The sequence below is a fragment of the Mastomys coucha genome, unplaced genomic scaffold (genome assembly GCF_008632895.1).
Source record: "Mastomys coucha isolate ucsf_1 unplaced genomic scaffold, UCSF_Mcou_1 pScaffold18, whole genome shotgun sequence".
NCBI lineage: Eukaryota > Metazoa > Chordata > Mammalia > Rodentia > Muridae > Mastomys > Mastomys coucha.
In genome coordinates, this window is record NW_022196900.1 from 56832110 (window position 1) to 56843977 (window position 11868).

An 11868-nucleotide genomic window follows, 5' to 3' on the forward strand; every position below is an offset into this window, starting at 1 on the left:
ATGCTACAGAGTCAGAAACAATTAAAATAATAAATACAAATTACAAAACTAAAATTATATTTTTAAAAGGTTTGTGCATATTATATAGAATATTCAAATGCTTTAACAAAATTATGTAATATAACACAATAAGATAGTATTTCTACCAAAAACCCTAAAAATCAACTTTGTACATTTCATTGTACAAATCATCACTCATTTATATTGATCTATAGGGTAAATAAAAAAGATTAGTATCACTGTTCATACATAAATTTTTTTAAACCTATGCCCAAACTTGATAATAATATGAATTTTTGAGTGTGGCAAATGTTTCTTATCTGTCATTTCTCATTGCAAATATGTACACACACACACACACACACACACACACACATATATATACACACACACATATACACATAGATATGCAGTAAATATACACACATATATGTATACATATATACACACATATATATGTGTGTATGTGTATGACATAAATTGATGGACATTTCATGTCAAGTTAGGGCTGGGTCCTCCTATATCAATTGACAATCAAGCTTCTGGTCTGTCTGAGCTGGTGCCCTGAGCAGACCTTGGACACAAGCTCTGCCGCCAGTCCCACAACACCCAGCGGAAGCTCCACTCCCAGGCACTCTAACACACCCAGCATCAGAGGTGAGGAGGACACAACAACTGTATGACCAGGAGTAACTGGGACCAGCGGGACCAGGCACAAAGGAACTCCACCAGCCCAGTGGCTCAGGTTCCTTCTGGTCCCACAACACCCAGAGGAAGCTCCACTCCCAGGCACTCTAACATGCCCAGGATCAGAGGTGAGGAGGACACAACATCTGTCCCAACACCGGGAGTAACTGGGACCAGCAGGGCCCAGGCACACAGGAAATCTGTCAACCCTGTGGCTTGGGTTGCTTCCTGTTTGTCTGTGCTGACCAGTGCCCTGTGCAGACCTTGGGCACAAACTCTGCAGTCATTCCCAAAACACCCAGAGGAAGCTTCACTCCCAGGTGCTCTAACAAGCCCAGGGTCACAGATCCCAGAATCACAGGATCACAGAGACAGCGTGACTCTGAGGAGTTCTGACACAATCAGGATAACCCCCCATAGACATGCCTCTACCAGCCCATCCGATCTCTGCCATCCCACAGTTGAGACTTTCTTCTCAGGTGATTCTAGCCTTTGAGTTGACAGTTAAAGCTAACTAGGACAGGTGTATATGATGGTTCTCAACACTAGCACCTGATTGACAGAGACACCCATGTGTTCTCTAATATTATTTTATATTGAACCATGAAATCCATGGCTCTCCAGTACAAGACCTTGAGTAATATGTGATACTACATCTGCTTATAGAAGCCCAGAGCCCCTCAATGGATCATGTTGAGCAAGGTACTTTGTTATGACAACTTTATAAGGATAGCAAGGTCTCAAACAGCATATGGGGAAGTAAAGTTAGTGTTTTGCACATGGGGTGGGGAATACTTTCATTTCTCCTTATTTAAAAGATGTAGGATGGTGGCATTAGCAAAATGGTGGTATTGGAAGAACCAAATCTCATCATCCTCATCAAAAGAGTGAATGTAGTATGATACATGTGAGTGGGAAAGCCTTCATGAAAACCCCAGAAATCAACTGGGAAATTTCAATGTCCTGAAGTCCAAAGCCAAGAATAGTCATGCTGAGAACAGTAAGCCAGGTACAGAGATCCATCCTTAATCTTAGCTACTTAGGAAGCTGAGGTAGCAAGGTCACAAATTCAAGACCAGCCTGAATAGTACGGGTAAATCTAGAAAGAAATGAGGAAACTAGGATGGAGGGAGTGAGTGTGGAAGAGGGGGAGAGGGATAAAAGAGGTGGTAGACAAAAAGAGAAGATGTGGTAAAAGAAGCTGTTCTATTTCAAACGTCCCCTTTTCCAGGGCTAAGCTCCCACAACTCTGAGTGCAAAAGTCCAATTATCAGCTTCCTCCTTGGGAGGTGAAGAGAAAAGTAGAATTTGCATTCAAAGTCTTTTCTCTTGAGGAACTAATTTCATTCTCACATACTTCACAGTGTTCATGCCTAGGGGCTACAGAGAACAAAAGTGAGCTCAACAGCTCACATCAGTGCCAGAGAACTCGTAATGCCATAAACAGAAACTGGCACAGCCTGTTACCCAGGGAATGAGATCCCAGTTTGTGGCTTTGAGAGTGGGAGGGATGAATGGACCGAACATGTGTCAGAAAAATCCCAGCTCTTCAGGGACCTTCAAAAAGACTGATTTCTGGCTTACCCAACACAAGTTCCTGATGGTCCCTGAGGCCACAGGGAAGGCACATAGTTTAGCACTTTGGAACTTGTAATACTACAGATAGACACTAGAGGGAGGAATAGATTACAAACTGAAGACTAAACCAGCAAAATTCTGCCGGGCTTATTCATGAAAGCATAGAAAAATGTATCCCTAGAAAAACTTGACAGAGCTGTGGAATCTTCACCTCAAATGACTGTGGAAGTCTTTCCTTGTACAGAGGGGAAGTATAAAGATATAGAGGCAGGTGTATTTCAAATGTACAACCAAATACAAAGGTACAAGGCCCAGATAAAAACCTGAGAAAACATGGCCCAACCACAGAAACAAAAGAAATCTCCAAAGCCTAACTTCAGGTAATGGAGTTAAGTGAATTACCAAATTAAGAATTCAAAACAGCCATGTTATATTCAATCAACTCACAAGAACATAATGAATAGAATGACAATATAAAATCTCTTAATTTTTTAACAACCAAATTATGATTTTAAAGCTAAAGAACACACAATAGAACTGAAAATTCACAGTGATAGTAACTTCATTCACTAGATGGAATCAGCAGTCACAAAGACATTGACATTATCCAGTCAGAAGCATAATAAAAATGAACACATAAAGAAGAAAATAATTCTACAAAACTTAGAGGCCATCATAAAGTAGAGTGAGTTAGGAAAGAAAAGGATGGGTTCCTGCTACAGAGTTTATTGGGTTCTTGGTTAAATTCCTAGTGCCAAAAACAATAAACAAAGATGAGAGAGAGAACAGAGAGGAGGCAGATAATAAGATTGTATGAATAAATAATGTCCAAGCTTGTGGGGGGAAAAAGGACTCTAGCTGTGATTAATCCAAAGAAGCACATACTGTGAAATTATAATCACATTGTCAAAAATCAAAGATAGGGGATTTTGTAGGCACAGAAATAAAAGTAGCTTGTCACATAAAAGGATGGCCAGGTAAGAATATGAAGGGATTTCTCATTACAACCTTGCAGGGCAGAGGGAAGCACAAAGACATGATCAAGTGCTGAAGAAAAATAATGTCAATCAAGAATACTACATATGGCTATAGTCTCTCCAGAAATAAGATAAATAAGAGCTGAAAGAATTCATCACTGCTGCATTTATGAAAATAATAAATGCTAAAGATAATTTTAATTAAATTTAAAGGATGATAAACAATCCCATAAAAGCATATAAAGGTAGAACACTCAGTGGCAAAGGGAAATGGAGAGTCAAGTAAATGCATAGACTAGTGAGATACCACAGTCACAGTGTGAAATTGATTTCATCTATGGTGCTAGACATAAATGAAGAATACAGCCTTAAAAATATAATTTGTGACATTAATGACAGCACATAGGGCTGAGGGTGTGGCTCAGTGTCAGAACACTTGCTGATTACAAACAAGGTCTGCCCATTCCCAAAATAATGCAGGAATAAAACAAAACATAGAATTTTCATTTACTGTTGAAAATAAGCTGCAGTCAGTTTAAAGTCTGTGTTATAAATATAGGTCATGCTACACAACCCTGTGGTAAACATAAAGACAATACCTTTAGATTATGTACAGAGAGAAACAAGAAAATGCAAATTCTCCCCTGCAAAATAAGATAGACAAACACAGAGAAGAAAAGAAAGACCTCAAAAACTGTAAGACAGACAGAAAACAATTGCTAAGAAGGTAGGCCTAAGTTCTTCTCCATATTAAATTATTTTGAATACATAGATTAAAGCTGCTATTCATAGAAATAGAACATCTGAATGGATTTTGAAAAAACAAGATCCAACACTTGCTGTCTACAAGAGATATACTTTAAAGATATGCATAGGCTAGAAGCACAACATAAATGATGTTTCTTACAAGCAATAATGAAAAGTAAACAAACAGAGGTTGCTCTACACATAGCAGAAAAATATACTTGAAATTTTAAAATGTCATGAAAAACAAAAAGTGTTATATATAGATATATATTAGATAGAGATATAGACAGAGATATAGATAAAAACAGTGAACTCACCAGAATTTTGTACTCAGAACATCCAAATGTATGAAGCAAACATTGAAAGAACCCAGGAAATACACAGTAACACAATAACAATAGAAGATCACAATATCCCCTCTTAATAACAGACAGGCCACTCAGACAGAAACCTGTAAGCAAACAGTAAGTTTGAAAAAACTAAAAAGAACAGATGGACAAGACCCACATATAAAGAATGTGGTGCCCTGTTGGCCTCAGAAGGCCTATCCCCAAGTGCAACAGGACATTCTATAATATAAATAGAATGTTAGGGCACAAAACGGTCTTAACCAATTAAATAACGTCTAAGTCATATCACACATCACTTCCAATCATAAGAAAATGAAAGTAAAAATCAGAGAAATTGTTAAATGTATGAAAATCAAATCACTTACTCTTGTATAGTCAATGGGCCAAAGAATAAATTAAGAGATAAACTGAAAATATCTTGAGACTAGTGAGAAGGAAACACAAGGACCTAAGCTTACATTATTCAATATGGCCATGTGTGTATAGTTAATAATACTATGAGCTTAAAAATGTAATGCTGCCGGGCGGTGGTGGCGCACGCCTTTAATCCCAGCACTTGGGAGGCAGAGGCAGGTGGATTACTGAGTTCGAGGCCAGCCTGGTCTACAGAGTGAGTTCCAGGACAGCCAGGGCTATACAGAGAAACCCTGTTTCAAAAAACCAAGAAAAAAAAAATGTAATGCTAACTTTATGTTAATACATTATTTACCATGTTTAAAAACAAACTTAACACTTGTGAGATGAGGAATAAATAGCACCTAAGCCCCTAAAATATCTACATATGAGTAGTCAAGATCAAGGCTCCTTAAACTCTATACTCACAACCACTTCACACCTGAAAAGTTTTTCCATGACTATTGGTATATGTAGGTCTAGAAAATAGGTATATGTTCACTGATTAAACATTAAAAAAAATTAGGCAATTATCTGCTATACATATAATTTTACAATTTATTAAAAACTAAATCAAATTTGCTTACTAACAACATGGACATGCTTGTTAATGTGCCCATAAGGACCAAAATCTTGACTGATTATTTGATATTGCAGGACACAGAACATCTTGAATGTTTGTCTGAGTGTTCAATATTCATTTTTATACATCAATTCTGAGAACATCGCTCTTCATAAATACATAGTATAAAACACAGGAGTATGTTTCAGATCCTATTTCAGAAATTATGGGGAAAAAATTGCCCTATTCACAAAAGAAAATGTATTGAATGTTTTTTCTATGTATTTTTATATATTTTAATTAAAATATAATTATAACACTTTCTCCTTCTGTTTTCTCCCTCTAGCTACTCCCAAGTTGCCACAACTCTCAAACTGATAGCCTCTTCTCGTCCCATCATTATTGCTACATGTATTTCTGCACAAATACAACGTACCGAGTCCAGTCTGTTGTTTGTGGATGTACAGTTTCAGTGATACTATTTGTACTGGATAACTAATTAGAGAGCTCATCCCTGGTAGGGGATAACTCTCCCGTTCCCAGCAGTCATCAGTTGCCTTATCCACGGATGTGATCCTGTGAGATTTGTTTTTCCTTTCCACGTCAACATGTCTACTGATATTGCCACGGGGTTCAGATCTTGCTTATGCAGGAATTTCTAGAAAAGGCTGTTTCACAGCCGACTTCTGGTGTTTCATTTTCATAGTCTTCTTATCCCCTCCTCTGTGATGTTTGCCGAGCAGTAAATGCAGAAGTCGTGATGTAGGCGTAGCCAGCGGAATAGGGCTGCCCGGGATCTGTTGATGTCTACATTGTGTCCAGCTGTGGATTTCAGTGAGGGTCTCCGTTTTCTGTAAAGAAAAGCGTTCTGATAAAGGTTGATAGTTGCATTTATCTGTGTGGATAAGAATAAGATTTAGATTGCAGTCAGAAGTTAGGCTGGTCTGATAAAGTGGTGGTAGTAGAGCCTCTTCTAAGATCTAGCCATTGAAAGTGGGCTAGATTTCTGGTACCATGCGTGGTAACCCTCCTGTTAACAGGTTAAGTGCAATTAGACAGTCATTGTTTACCACCCACATGTGAGTGCCACTTACCACACCTTTATGGATATCTTACCATGCTGGTCATTGCCAGGGTTGAAAGGTGTCACAACTGGGTAAGACTATTAATTGCCTCTCTATCTTGGCATCTTGCACAGTGTTTTTCTGGTAACCTGGAAGTTAGAAAAGAGGCTTTTGGATCTGATTCAGATCAAATACTTTCGAGTGTTATGTACTAACTGTGCTGTATAGGGGTACAGCAGTAGGGGCTTAATATAAACCTCTGTGAGGCAACCAAGGGCAACAATAATAGACTTTATTGTTTTGAGACTCTTCTGGATTACCCTGTTCAAATGGGGAAGCCCCATGCTTAGTCCTGAGGTTTTGTTAGTCTCTTTCTTGTGGGGAGTACTGTCAGTCCCAGTGGAGTAACATCCTCTAAGGTGTATATATACATTCATACCCATTTGTTTGGTGTGTGTGTGTGTGTGTGTGTGTGTGTGTGTGTGTGTGTGTGTGTGTGTGTGGTTTTTAGGCAAATATAAAAGAATAAGATCCTTGAGGCTTTATCAAATAACCTTGGTGTAATTTCTCCTCCCTCCTCCTTCTCTTCTTCCTCCTCCTCCTCCTCCTTCTATATGGACATCTTCATGCTCCCCAAACACCTTCCCCATTTTTTATGTCCTGCTTCATATTACCTACATCTTGCTGTTCCCCTCTCAAGTCACCCTACCCTGCTACAGCCCCTTTATAATTTCCTGACTTCTGTGGTTACTCAATGTTACATACTCACATCTGACGATTTGGAGCTAGGAACTGCACCTAAGAAAGAGTACATAGCACTTGGTTTTCTGGGTCCAGGTTACCTCGCTCAGTATAATCTTTTCTAGGCCCATCTATTTACCTAGCAAAGGTAACTAATGAACCCATGAAATGATATTTTAAAAACAAAATTCAACTTAGCAACTCAAACAGCAATTTTTAAAATTAAATAATCTAAAGCAATGGATATAAAGATACACTAATTTGATCTTGAATGCTTAGGACTAGATGGTTTTTTGTTTTTTTTTTTTCCCCTACAATTAAAACACTGTCTCTAGAAAAGCAGAAAATTTTGTATGGACACACAAACATTGCAATTTATAATCCCCACTAGTCTCAAATCTGATCCCGTGTTTCAGACTGCATTCCTAGGCTTAGCACAGCATGACAGAGAGCAACAGCGAGTAAAAGTTTTCCTGTGCTCTCAGAACCCAGGCTGAGATGAAGTCACAGGATGCACCACAGGCCAGCATTGCTAAAACACCTCGAATTTACTGCACATCTAACTTTGAGTTTGTTTTTGGTTGGTGCATATTCAGAAATCTTCCACTGAGGCTGGAGAGAAGGCTCAGCAGTTAAGGCTAGGCTCCACAACCAAAGACTTGACAACCTGTTCACTGTTGCCAGCTATTGTGACCCTCCCTCAAACACACACTAAGTTACACAATTTCACATGGGCTCATGACTCTTAAAATAAGAAGCTGCGTCCTGGTCACCTAACCCAGTGTCTCTGAAACAGTGAGACCATCCTTCAATTTTCAGATTCCTGTAAAACCAATATGGAAATCAAAGAACTGCTTATGTTGAGTTGAGAAGTTTAGGAGGTTTCCAGATGACAGATAATACACGTTGAACTCCAGATCCTCAGGACTGTTCGTTCTAATCAGAGATCACTTCACTGATAAATCTGGCTCTGGGGATTAATATGCTCTCATGCTGGGGTACCCAAAAGAGTTGTAGCATCACCCTTGCTCTTCACATTCGTATTCAGCCTTCTGTGCCTAACTCGGAAGATGCCCAGCTGACCATCAAGGCAGTGGAGACAAGGGGACCTGTGCTGACAGGTTCTGGAAGAATGCTTAAGACTAATCACCAATCAGCACACACTCCCAGCTTCAGTCATTTCTAATGTCTATTTGTTTCTGTTATAGAAACAACAGCCTTTCATTAAAAGAACTTTTGGGATTACATAAAAGCGGAAGAGAAAAAATTATAATTCCATCAGTTATGTACACAACCATTAACATGTGAATGTTTTCTGTCTTTTAATGAATAGATTGCTGGGTTTTTGCTGAACTGTGTTCATTCTGTGTGTTCAATTTTGCATCCTGCTTTTTTCACACTGTTACAGCATAAGCATTTTCCATTTGTAAACAACATTTTCTTTCATGGCTTCACAATATGCTTTGATGTGGTTGTACTGCATGGAATGTTTTTTTTTTTTCCTAATTTTTCACCACTTTGAATAATGTTCAAAAGGACGTGTATATGCAGTAGTAGAACCACCTTTTTAATGATGTACTGAGGAGAAAATATGGAGTCAAAGATTTCTAAGCATTTTCACACATCCTGTCAAATCATTTCATACTTTATTTAAATGCAATTACATGATGCTTTAAAATTCTAGAAATTAAGATAAAAATATTTCCCATTATTCCCCTGAGGTCTAGAGGCTGACAGCTAATAAGTATTCTGTTATATTCTTTCCCCATCATTTGAAAACATACACACACACACACACACACACACACACACACACACACACACACGTGTGTGTGTGTGTGTGTGTATGTGTGTAATTACTAAATTAAGACTATTGTAGTCTATAACAGATTCACTCTTAATATAATTATTTGTGAACATACTCCTATGTCAAAAATTCAGTAGCTGGGAAGATGACTTGACTCAGTGAGTAAATTAATTTTCACACAAACGTGAAGACCTGAGTTCAGATCCCCAGAACCCACATCAAAACCCATAATAGTGGCTTCTACCTATAATCCCAGTACTATCTATAGTGGCAGAAATTAGGCAAATTCCAGTAGCTCACTAGCCAGCCAGAAACAGTAAGCTTCAGATATTTTTATATTAACTTTGAAAGGCGCCTGCTTTGGACAACTGAAAAGCTAAGAAATGACCCACACTACTCTCCTTGCTCTGACTATCTTTTTTTGCACCCTGTGGTTTGTGAGCTAGAGATCATCTGAGTTGATTATGTTAAAGGTGGGGGTGGATGCCTCCTTTTGACACTTGGGAAATGAGCAGAGTGGGGTCATCTGTGGCAGGAATGAGTAAGCCAGGAGACATCTCCAGCACTGGGAGGTCCTGTGGCATACCATCCAGACACTCCCCCAGATGACAGCTTCCTCCCAGGCCCTCCCTCTCTGATTCTTTGCTTGTTGTCTAGCCTGAAAGTTTTTCCTTCTAGAGCAGTGGTTCTCACCTTCCTAATGCTGTGATCCCTTAAAAGAGTTCCTCATACTGTGATGACCCACAACCATAAAATTATTTTTGTTGCTACTTTGTAACTGTGATTTTACTACCATTATGAATCATAATGCAAACATTTGTGGAGACAGAGGATTACCAAAAGGATCATGACCCACAGCCCTCTCCTAGAAAAACAAGCTCTCAATAAACACAATATCCCAATCCCTTTGCTTCAATTTGGGATAACTCTTTAGGACATTCCAGCTTCCAGGTTCTCTGCAGGATTTGTTGGCCTTTATTATAACCAACTGATTTCTAACCCTTGCTTGCTCAATTCCCCTTCCTTTACCTCCCTGCTGGTGTTGATTCTATAGCTACCACAGTAAACATACACAAGTCCTTTCAAAAGTCTCACTCTGCTTGCATCCTGGGCTGGAGCTCCAGCCCTACCAATAACTTGATCCATGAATCAAATGGACATCATTGCTGGGCCTCGTTTTCCTAACATGCAAAGTAAGAGGTTTTTGTCTCGTCTATTCACAGCTTCTTACTTTAAATGAATTTATGTGATCTCTGATTTTTTTTAAAAGAAAAATCATTTTCATAAAGTTTATTGACCAGGAACCAAAGCATTCTTTAGGGTCCTGGTTATTTGTGAATGCATATGACTCTACAGGTCTGGTTCTATGGTGTAACCCAGAGCCTGCCCCCAAGGAAGAGCCTACCCGCACTGAAGAGCCTCCAGACTAGACAGCAAGCACAAACAACTCTTCTTTCTCGGAGAAGGAGGGTTCAGCTGCAAGATATTGGCTACTGTGTTCCTGGGGAGGTATCTGAATGGGGAGCATACCACAGGACCATTGCCCTCCCCAAAGAAGTCACATGATAGCCTCTAATTTACAAAGGAGATACACGTAAGGAGCTTTAGGATTCCAAGAATAAATAAAGGAAACAGAAACCAGGCTGAATGCCTCTAAGTGCATACCCAGTATTCTTGTTCTTTTGCATAGGTTCAGTTAATCCTCGCAGCACTCTCTGTAAAGTGGCCAGTACCATCCCTATTTTACAGATGATGCCACTACGAAGGACATGTGACAGCACAGAATCACATGTATGTGTGTACAAGAGCCAAGGCTACATTCCCTGGTTCTACCCAACTGCAAAGTGCATGCCTGTTCCTGTACCTGCTTCCTCAGTGAGAGCTAGTGTGCACTGGAGGGCAAGCCACTGTCTTTCCCCTTGGAATTCTTGAGCACCTGGCAGGGTGTCAATCACCTGTGATTAAACACACATTTATGACATTAATTACTTAAGATCTCAACTTCCCAGAGTGGCATTTCCATTGTGTTATCATACGATCAGCCTTCTTATATCCCTTCCAAACTTCCCTTAAAATATTCAGCCTTCAGAGGAAACCAAATACAAGAAAAATGGCTCATCTCTCCTAAATTACACAGTGAGTTCAATGCTTTCCTGTTTTCAAAATCACTCACCTGTCCTGGTAAGCTAGGGTCCCACTGATTACCCCTGAACTCAGTATGCTTTGGAAAGATAGTTGAAATGCCTTCTTCTAAACATATCCATAAAAACCATCCTAAGGATATTAGATAATTCAGTGGAACTCAGTGAGACCAATATATGGACTGCTGACTCCCAGGTTACTACCACTTTAATAAAGCATGCTTTATAAACCTCATGAAGGCTATAATTAAATTTATAAGCAGCCTTTCTCACAACTTTAACAAAAGATATCTAACTGGTGGTGTGTGTGTATCTCTCTCTCTCTCTCTCTCTCTCTCTCTCTCTCTCTCTCTCTCTCTCTCTGTGTGTGTGTGTGTGTGTGTGTGTGTGTGTTTTAAAATCCTGTTCCATAAAGATTATGGCTCCCCCGCTGTTTGGAAAAGATCATCTCACTTGTAACACTAATAACTTGAGCAGGGGAGAAGCTGGCCTGGTGAATGGAATGCACTTCACTGCACATCTTGGCTCAGCTAGAAATCGGAAACAGATGGTCCTTGCGGCTGTCTTCCCACTCGAGCCTGCTCACTGCCAGCCTGTGGTCTTCAGTGGGCTGCTGCTGGCAGTCTGTGACTTGAACATAGTAGGACGTGGCAAAAGAAATCAAATCTTTTCCAATGAGCAGCAAGTTATAATGAAATTTGACAGATATGACATTCTATACCTAACATCTAGTTAGAATATATTAACCTTTTAGTTTTCTTAAGTGCCTTGCAGAGAAGTTGTGAATATACGTATTAGAAGCTTGTGTTGCGTTCTCTTTT

The 11868-nt window shown here is 39.4% G+C and overlaps 1 long non-coding RNA gene across 6 annotated transcripts in view; it reads right to left on the minus strand.

Moving 5' to 3' along the window:
- Positions 1 to 11868, minus strand: part of LOC116096262 — a 29815-nt gene that overhangs the window by 8577 nt on the left and 9370 nt on the right. For 2 of the 6 annotated variants that reach the window (XR_004120926.1, XR_004120927.1), the window contains exons 3-5: positions 10771 to 10861; positions 6411 to 6507; positions 5731 to 6145 (exon numbers count right to left, since the gene is read on the minus strand). This is a non-coding gene — a long non-coding RNA (uncharacterized LOC116096262). Of the gene's footprint in view, positions 1 to 3408; positions 4441 to 5267; positions 6146 to 6410; positions 6508 to 10770; positions 10862 to 11500 lie in introns of those variants that run through there. The other 4 variants (XR_004120929.1, XR_004120930.1, XR_004120928.1 and 1 more) reach the window with 4 other exon arrangements.